The sequence below is a fragment of the Lycium ferocissimum genome, chromosome 9, assembly GCF_029784015.1.
Source record: "Lycium ferocissimum isolate CSIRO_LF1 chromosome 9, AGI_CSIRO_Lferr_CH_V1, whole genome shotgun sequence".
Classification (NCBI taxonomy): Eukaryota; Viridiplantae; Streptophyta; class Magnoliopsida; order Solanales; family Solanaceae; genus Lycium; species Lycium ferocissimum.
Genome location: NC_081350.1, coordinates 48,107,516 through 48,115,883, shown reverse-complemented (window position 1 = coordinate 48,115,883; position 8,368 = coordinate 48,107,516). Strand labels below are relative to the sequence as shown.

At 35.9% G+C, this 8,368-nt stretch overlaps 1 pseudogene; it reads right to left on the bottom strand.

Moving 5' to 3' along the window:
* Positions 1-2,996: 2,996 nt before the first annotated feature.
* On the bottom strand, positions 2,997-7,294 carry LOC132031137 (G-type lectin S-receptor-like serine/threonine-protein kinase At4g27290; annotated as a pseudogene).
* Between the last annotated feature and the right edge of the window lie 1,074 nt (positions 7,295-8,368).

The following is an 8,368-nucleotide window of genomic DNA, read 5'->3' as shown; positions in this document are numbered from 1 at the left end:
TGCAAATGCGAATCGGAAAAAATGAACCGCTATAGTACTGTGGTCTGGTACTTTGCGGACACAGAGCCCCCATACCTTGCCAGAGTATAAGGTGGTAACGTGTCTGATAGATCCATTTAGTGTAAAATTAAGAAATCTTCCTAACTGGGCGGAACGATTCTTGTCCTACATTGGCTACGTAGTTTCAGGCTATCTGAGCCTTCTTGGTAACTTGTGCAACTCCCAAAAACACGAACATGATATAGTTGGCCAAGAAGCCCATGATTTTCGTGAAATAACTTGTTGTATTATACATGTATGTATCTTGAATCATGGCATGAAGGTAATTATATAATACAATTGCATGAAAACTTGTAGACATGTAGGATATTCATGAAATAAGCATTTTTATTTAAAAACATGCATGCAAGAACTCATGGAATACAAGATATGGGTTTTCATGGATTACTGACAGATTCTCAATAATCAAAATGAAATATCAAGAACACAACAACGAGATTATATCACAACGCTTAATATAACATAGTACATGGACCTAGGGTTATCATGAACATGGCTAAAACCCTAGTTTTTGGAGAACTTGCGTATAATCATGAAAGAACGTAGCGTGGGGAAGAACAAAGATGTTCCCACACGTGGATAGAAACTCTACATACCTGGTAATGCTCCAACTTGTAATAAAAATCTGATCTTGGAAGAAGAATCCTAACCCTTGGCCTTGAATTCCTTTCAATTGGGTTTTCTTGAAAACCCTATGTTACAAAGCATGAAATTTCTACTTAGGATTCATGGGAAATTAATGGAGTTCACTTAGGATAGTGTTAAGGGGCTTACCTTGATGCTTGGAGAAGTTGAGAAGAGAGGGTTTTCGTTTTAGGGCTTGAGAGAAATGGGAATTGTGAAATAAAAACTGAATTCCCATCTTTTAATAGTCTCAGTCGCGACATAGTTACGGACCGTAACCTTTGGATCGTAACATGGGCCAAAATTCCAGTGAGCAACTTCGTTTTTGGGTTAGGTTACGGCCACCCATTACGGGCCGTAACACATGTTACAGTCCATAACGATGAACCGTCCTTGGTCCAAAAGTTACGAGACGGTGATTTCGCAAGCGTGCCTGTTACGGTATGAATGACGGGCTGTAACACATGTTATGGACTGTCCTTTGGAGAGTAACACATGGTTTTCTGAACTGAAACATATTTTCGATTTCCAACACTCTCTTTCTTGGGTTTCTAACCTCCTGAGTCATGAACATGATTTAATATGGATTTTACGAGGTGTTACATAAATGAAGTACTCCCTTCGTTCCATAGTACTTGGCCACATTAAACGCCCAAGGTGGATGAACACAGCAACAATAAGTTGTACAGAAAGCAACTAAAATTGTACGCTAAGTAGGGAATAACATGTGTACATTTCAGAAGTTGAACATTAATTTTACCTCTTGTGTGTTTACTTTTTAAGTCCCCACGGGTCCCAGTGTCTTAATTGTCCTTTCATTTCCTTCATTTGGCATATACTCCCTTTGTCTCAATTTAAGTGTCTACGTTTGACTAGAGATGGAGTTTAAGAAATAAAGATAGACTTTCAAATCTTGTGGTTCTAAATTAAAAATGTCTATAATATAATAAAATATCCTTTGAATCTTGTGATTATAAACTTGACATGGAAGATATTTGAATTGTCAACTTACTAAATAACAAAAGAAGCGGACATAACCAAAATAAGATTTTTTTTTATTTTTTTTATTTTTAACAACAAACGCCCAAGTGGACGAACACAGCAACAATAAGTTGTACGAAAAGCAACTGAAATTGTACTCTGAGCCGAGACTAACATGTGTACATTTCAGAAGTTTAATATTAATACTACCTCTTGTGTGTTTACTTTTTAAGTCCCCACGTGTCCACAATGTCTCAATTGTCCTTTTATTTCCTTCATTTGGCATATACTCCCTCTATCTCAATTTAAGTGTCTACGTTTGACCAGACACGGAGTTTAAGAAATAAAGATAGACTTTTGAATCTTATGGTTCTAAATTAAAAATGTGTATAATATAATAAAATATCATTTGAATCTTGTGATTATAAACTTGACATGTAGGATATTTGAATTGTCAACTTACCAAATATAAAAAGAGGCGGACATAACCAAAATAAGACAAATTTTAACAACAATTGAGAAATTAAGGGAAAAAATAAGAGGAAATGAAACAAAAAATGAAGACTCACTAAGGAGAATCGTAGTATACTTTGCAAAATATACAAACCATAAAGACTAACTAAATTGAGTAACCAAATTAATTATATTGGGCCCTGGGCATCGCACGGGCATAGTTTGCTAGTAATACATACATAAGTTTTTTTTTTTTTTTAAATTGTTATTACATAGGGGGTAGGGGAAGGGGAAATGGGGAAGGGAATTACAATGTGGGAATTCGAACCCTCACCAACAAGGTGAGAGTTCAGGTAGCCAACCAACTGAGCTACTAGATCCCTACCATACATACATAAGTCAATATAGATTCTAAGTAAATAAATGTTGGTACACCATAACGGTGCTCTGTGAATTTCAATAATTTGCCTAACTAGAGCTGGAGCGAGACTTAAAAGAAATATGAATGCATTATATAAATGCATTATATAAATTCTTAAAAAGCATGGAAACATTTAAAAGAAAATAACCTTAATAAAGGCACATATGTTAACTCACCTTGAATTCTCTTTTCAATTCAACGTTAGCTAATAGAACGTGCCAGTGCCACCACTTGGTACCTCTATTAGTAATCTGAATTCTGAAACCTTTTAGGTCACCACAAGGTGTAATTTGTTTAAATTTAGTATTGCGCGAAATATAAAAATGATATATAGCAGTTTTTCATTTTTTGAAGATACTGTAATGTACTCAATGAAAAGCATTGGAATTACAATTCCTAAGAAGCTGAGAAGAAGAACAACTTCTGAACTGAGTTAGTTGTGTGATTAGGGAGAACAAAGAGATATATTATTTCATCTTAATTCGCAATACAAGAATTCTCCCAACTTATACCTACTAACTACATAACTAATCTTTCTCCAATCAATGACTAATATGCCCTCCTTATTTACATGAGATGACAAGTCTACCCTTCCCTTCAGTAACATGGCATATAACATATACACTCATCTCCCTAAGGAAAAAGTGAATCACATAAATATCAACTCAAATGTATGATACACTTATCTTCCCATATTTATCGACCTTTCTCAATTGTAATTGTTAACTCAGGAAAAGTGAATCACATAAATATCAACACAAATGTTTGATACACTTATCTTCCCATATTTATCGACCTTTCTCAATTGTAATTGTTAACTCATTGTTGGTAGATAAAGTTGTAGATGTACTAGAAGCAGTTGGTCTTGCCACAAATGCTGGTTGATTTGGTCTTGGAAGAGTACTCATGCTTTCACCACCAAGCATCAGAATAACATTGGACATATTTGGACGATCACTAGAGTTTTCTTGTACACATAAGAGACCAATATTAATGCATTTTATTACTTCATCTATGTTACATGTACTTTCATGTAACGATTCATCCACCAAATTGATTGCCTTCTCTTCCGTCCACAATCTCCAAGCCTGCAATTGCACCATAATGCCAAAATAATGTCATAAAGTGAACATCAAATTTTGCAAAATTGGTCAATTAATTTTTTCGCTCACATGTCCTAAGAGGTTTATTCCTTCATTGTAAAATCCTGTGTTTCTTCTGCCGCTGATGATTTCAAGTATAACTACTCCAAAACTAAATACATCTGACTTAGTTGAGAATAATCCATCCAATGCATACTCCGGAGACATATAGCCACTAATTAAGACCGAACAATCACACAAATATTAGTAAACAGTTTTGAATCATATCGTAAAAAACAGAAAAAGAAATTCTTAAACAAAACCGAGGGTCTATCGGAAACAACCTCTCTACCTCCCAAGGTAGTGGTAAGGTCTGTATACACACTACCCTCCCCAGACCCCACTGGTGGATTACACTGGTTATGTTGTTGTAAATTCTTAAACAGAACTTCCAATCAAACTGGCTCTTTTAACTAATCATAATATTAAGCATTTAGGGGCGGATCCAGAGTATTTTTCGACACAATGTATAGATTTTTATGTAAATCCCACGAAAGTTTGAATGGATATTAGTTCCGAGCACATTATTCCAAAAGTACAAATTTCAGTGTTAAGAACCTTAAGGTTAAAGCCATTAATAAGTAAAAATCCTGGATCCCCCTCTGTGAGCCATAGCTCTAAACATTAGAACTAATATGTTAAACTTACTAGGTTCCAACGACTTTGCTTGTGTGGTGTTTCCTTGAACAATCCTTGCTAAGCCAAAATCCGAAATCTTGGGATTCATTCCTTCATCTAGTAAAACGTTACTAGTTTTCAAATCTCTGTGGATGATTCTCAACCTTGAATCATGATGTAAATATGACAGTCCACGGGCAATTCCCAGTATAATATTGAATCGCTTTTTCCAATCCAACAATATCCGATTTTCTTTGTCTTGTATCGAGAGAAATTAATATCAATTAACCGCAATAATAACTCTTAATTTGATCAAAAGATAAAATAAAAAAATTAGCAAGAGAAAACTAACCAAATATGAATGTGTCCAAGCTTCTATTTGACAAGTACTCGTAAAGTACAATTTGTTCGTTTCCCTTTACGCAGTAACCCAAAAGTCTAACAAGATTTCGATGTTGAAGTCTTGCAATTAATAGCACTTCATTCTTGAATTCTTCTATGCCCTGTCCAGATTGTGTTGATAGCCTTTTTACTGCAATATCTCTTCCTCCTGGAAATTTCCCCTAAGTAATATATAAAATGTATCAAAATAATGAACTCAGTTTTAATTTATATAGTTGAAATCACACAGAGGGGTAAAAATAAGTTACGAATGTATATGTAAGATCTCAAATGACCTTATAAACAGGACCAAAGCCTCCTCGTCCGAGCATGTTTGCCTCTGAGAAGCGATCTGTAGCAGCTAATATGCTTTCGAAACTAAAAAATGGAACATCGATAATATTTTTATCTTCATTTGTCAAATCATTAATGGCGTTTTCGCTACTCTGCCATTGATCCAAATGATTCCTTTGGACTAAAGAAAAATCGAATATCATGAGTTAGAAACACTATTTAGATAGAGTTGTGACCGAAAAAAATCAAGAACTATTGTTATATATAACATCTTCTCATCTTATTTGGATTTACCTTTTCTTTTTGCAATCCTTCTTCTAAAGTAAATGTAGGTAAAGCAGCATACCAGTAGAATTATGACAGATACTATTTCAGGAACAATGGCTTTGGCCCTCATCGAAGATTGCTTCTGCTTCGTTGCTGCTAGATAAAAAATAAGTATATATCTACTTAGAAAACTTGAGGATTGAAAAGTCAATTTGACAGAAGAATTTCAACTAACTACAAGAATGTGTCATCCGGTTTGTCAATCAAAGCATTGTGTTTTTGAAGGTTGATAACAAGTCAAAAAAAGGCTCTAAAATGGCTGCAGCAATGACACAGTTGCATAACATTTGATTTTAGTTCAAAAATTCAATTACCTTGGTCACTTGGAAAATCAGAAGCAGCGAGTTTGATAAATAAATTTCTTCCTTTTTGATCATCTTGAGGCAGTTGTTGCAAATTTAGTAATTCTCTGCTCCAAGTTAAACATTCACTGCCATCATAAGCATAAGCAGTACAAGAACAATTATTAAAACAAGTAGATTCACATTCTGTCGCGCTTGTAACTCTGATAGTTTCATAGTATTTCGGTAATGTCACACGGGACATCAACCAAAACTTGTCCTTAAAGGGAGCACTGGAATTACCGCAGCTTAAATTTGCTTTCCTAACACAACCTTGAGAAAAAATATTCAAATCCCAATCGTTGTCTAATCTAGGAACGAAACCGGGCAAACAACTGCATAATGAACTTGAGTTAGGATTGCAAGTTCCAAATGCCCCACAATAAGCATAGACGTTACATGGCTGTGCCGGTCGAAGAAAAAATACATTCCATTGCTTAGAACTATCAATCCATGTGAATTGCTTCAATTCCCCAGTGACATCAATCACGAATCTTGATATGAGTAACGGACTATATAAGGTATAGGTGTACGAAATCTCCTTGTCATCGTTGATATAAGTATTGTTGACAGTAGTATGGGGCTTAGTATGTGGCAAATTGGTAAATGTATCTCCATTCCATGTTCCACTGCTCCAATATTCCTCCGTTCCGTTCCACATGGCTCTGAACGCGCCACCTATTGGATCGATCTCTATAGAGAACGGCCCTGGACTCGGATCCTCTAAACTCCTCCAGGATGTGATGGATTTCAATTCTTTGGTTTTTTTATTGTAGCTAATTTTTGAACCGGGCACAAACGTATTGCTAAGATGGTCAAAACTTTGCCAGAGTATTCGAGATGTTGAATTTATTCCGTCTCTTAAAACAAAATTTCCGTCATCACCAAGAACAGCAGTGACAGAGTTAGGATTTTTGGAGTTGACATTTGTTGACCATATTATTCGTCGCGTCCCATTCAAGAGGACCAAATTTCCATTCCTAATTCTGAATTCTGCATTATCCATCTCAGAGAAAGAAAGTTTTGTTTCCCTATTTGCTACCCACATGACAGTTTGTGGGCTTATGTCTTTGTACCATATGCCTAAGTAATAATTTGAAGTGTTTTGTGTTGCAAAGAATCCCAACTCAAAGTTTCCACCAGAAGAGACAATAGTAACACCAATAATGATAGATTTTTTTGCATCAATTTTGTTTCCAATTGATGCATAATGTTGGTTCTCTTGTCCAAAAATGGGAGAGGAATTAAGTGATAAGAAAGTCAAGAGCAAGTAAAACATCACAAAAGAACTTACTTGGAACTCCATATCTATTGCTGCACAAAACTATGATCATCCAGAAAAGGGAAATATTATAAGATCACTTTTGTATTTCGCACTGAATGGTGATTTTTGTGGTATAACAAAATATATGGTCTTAGCTCTTTAGCCTCCGTATGAGACTTTAAGAAATTGTAGTCAAATCTTATAGTGGAGTACCAACGTGGACAAATAATATTGCTCTGCTTCGCAATTTTCTCCAGTTAAATGTTCCAAAAAGGTTTCTCAAGCACCACTCACCCTAGAATTTTCCAAAGAAGCTTCAATGACTATGAATAGTCCTTGCAAAGAGAAAAGAAAAATAACTAAAGATTTCCAAACTGGGAAAGAACGAATTTTGAAAGACTTTTCATAGCCATTGTACCCTTGTGTGTTCTCTTGTCCTTCTGTTTGCAGTGCGAGTCATATCATCTTTTTGTACTCATGTAATCCAAAAAGGTTGTGAAGGTACAAAATTTGCTAACCCACCTAGATTAGGTTACTCAGCTAAATTAGCTACTCCAAGGAAGCACAATTCACTCCTCTGGTGAAATGAAGTTCGATGTAATTTTTAGTGGTAGACGATCTGGTGTATATTTGATAAGAGGTGATTTTATTCACTTGTCACTACCTTTTAATGTTGTTGTTGAGTCCGAAAAGTAATTATTTGATGTTAAAGTCTAATAAAATGTTTGGTTTCAGGTGTTGAATTGATCCAATTGGCTTAGCTTGGTGAAAAATGAGTTGAAAAAGATCAAAAACTGAAGCAAGAAGAAAATTGTGTTGAGCCAAGTGCTGACCGCAGAAGTCAAGTGCTGACCGCAGAAGTCGAGTGCTAACGGCAGTGAGTGTTGACCGCACTAGAAGGCCACTGAGGAGCCGAAAAGGGAGACCGATTGCAGACTGCAATGGCGAAGTGTTGAGCACACTGACGCACTGGGAAACTTCAGAGAGCTGGTTTGAATTCAAGAATCAGGAACTACAAAAGCACGGACTGCAACTAGAAAGTGCGGACCACAATGTCCAAGTGTGGTCCGGAATCTTTCAACTGACCGCACTTCATCACTGAGCTGCTATAGTGTAATTCAAGCAGTGAGGAGGACACACATAAAATGCTGACCGCACCGTGTCCCCAAGTAGTGGCTTGTACCCAATAGAAGTGTGTGCTGTGATCAACAAAGTCGTTCGTCCTCAAAGGGGGACACTTGTTATGTGTCAATTATTCCTTATTGATTAATCAGAGAAATACTTGTTTAAGTTTATAGCTTATTATTATAGCTAAATAAGCTCTCCCACCTAATAGACTAGCTACTAGCCCTTTGAGTTGAACTCCCTTTTGGTCTATAACACAACATGAGCCTCATTTAGGCACTTTATGCTTAAAACTATAACATCTATTCCCTCTATCTCATTTTATATGATATATTTT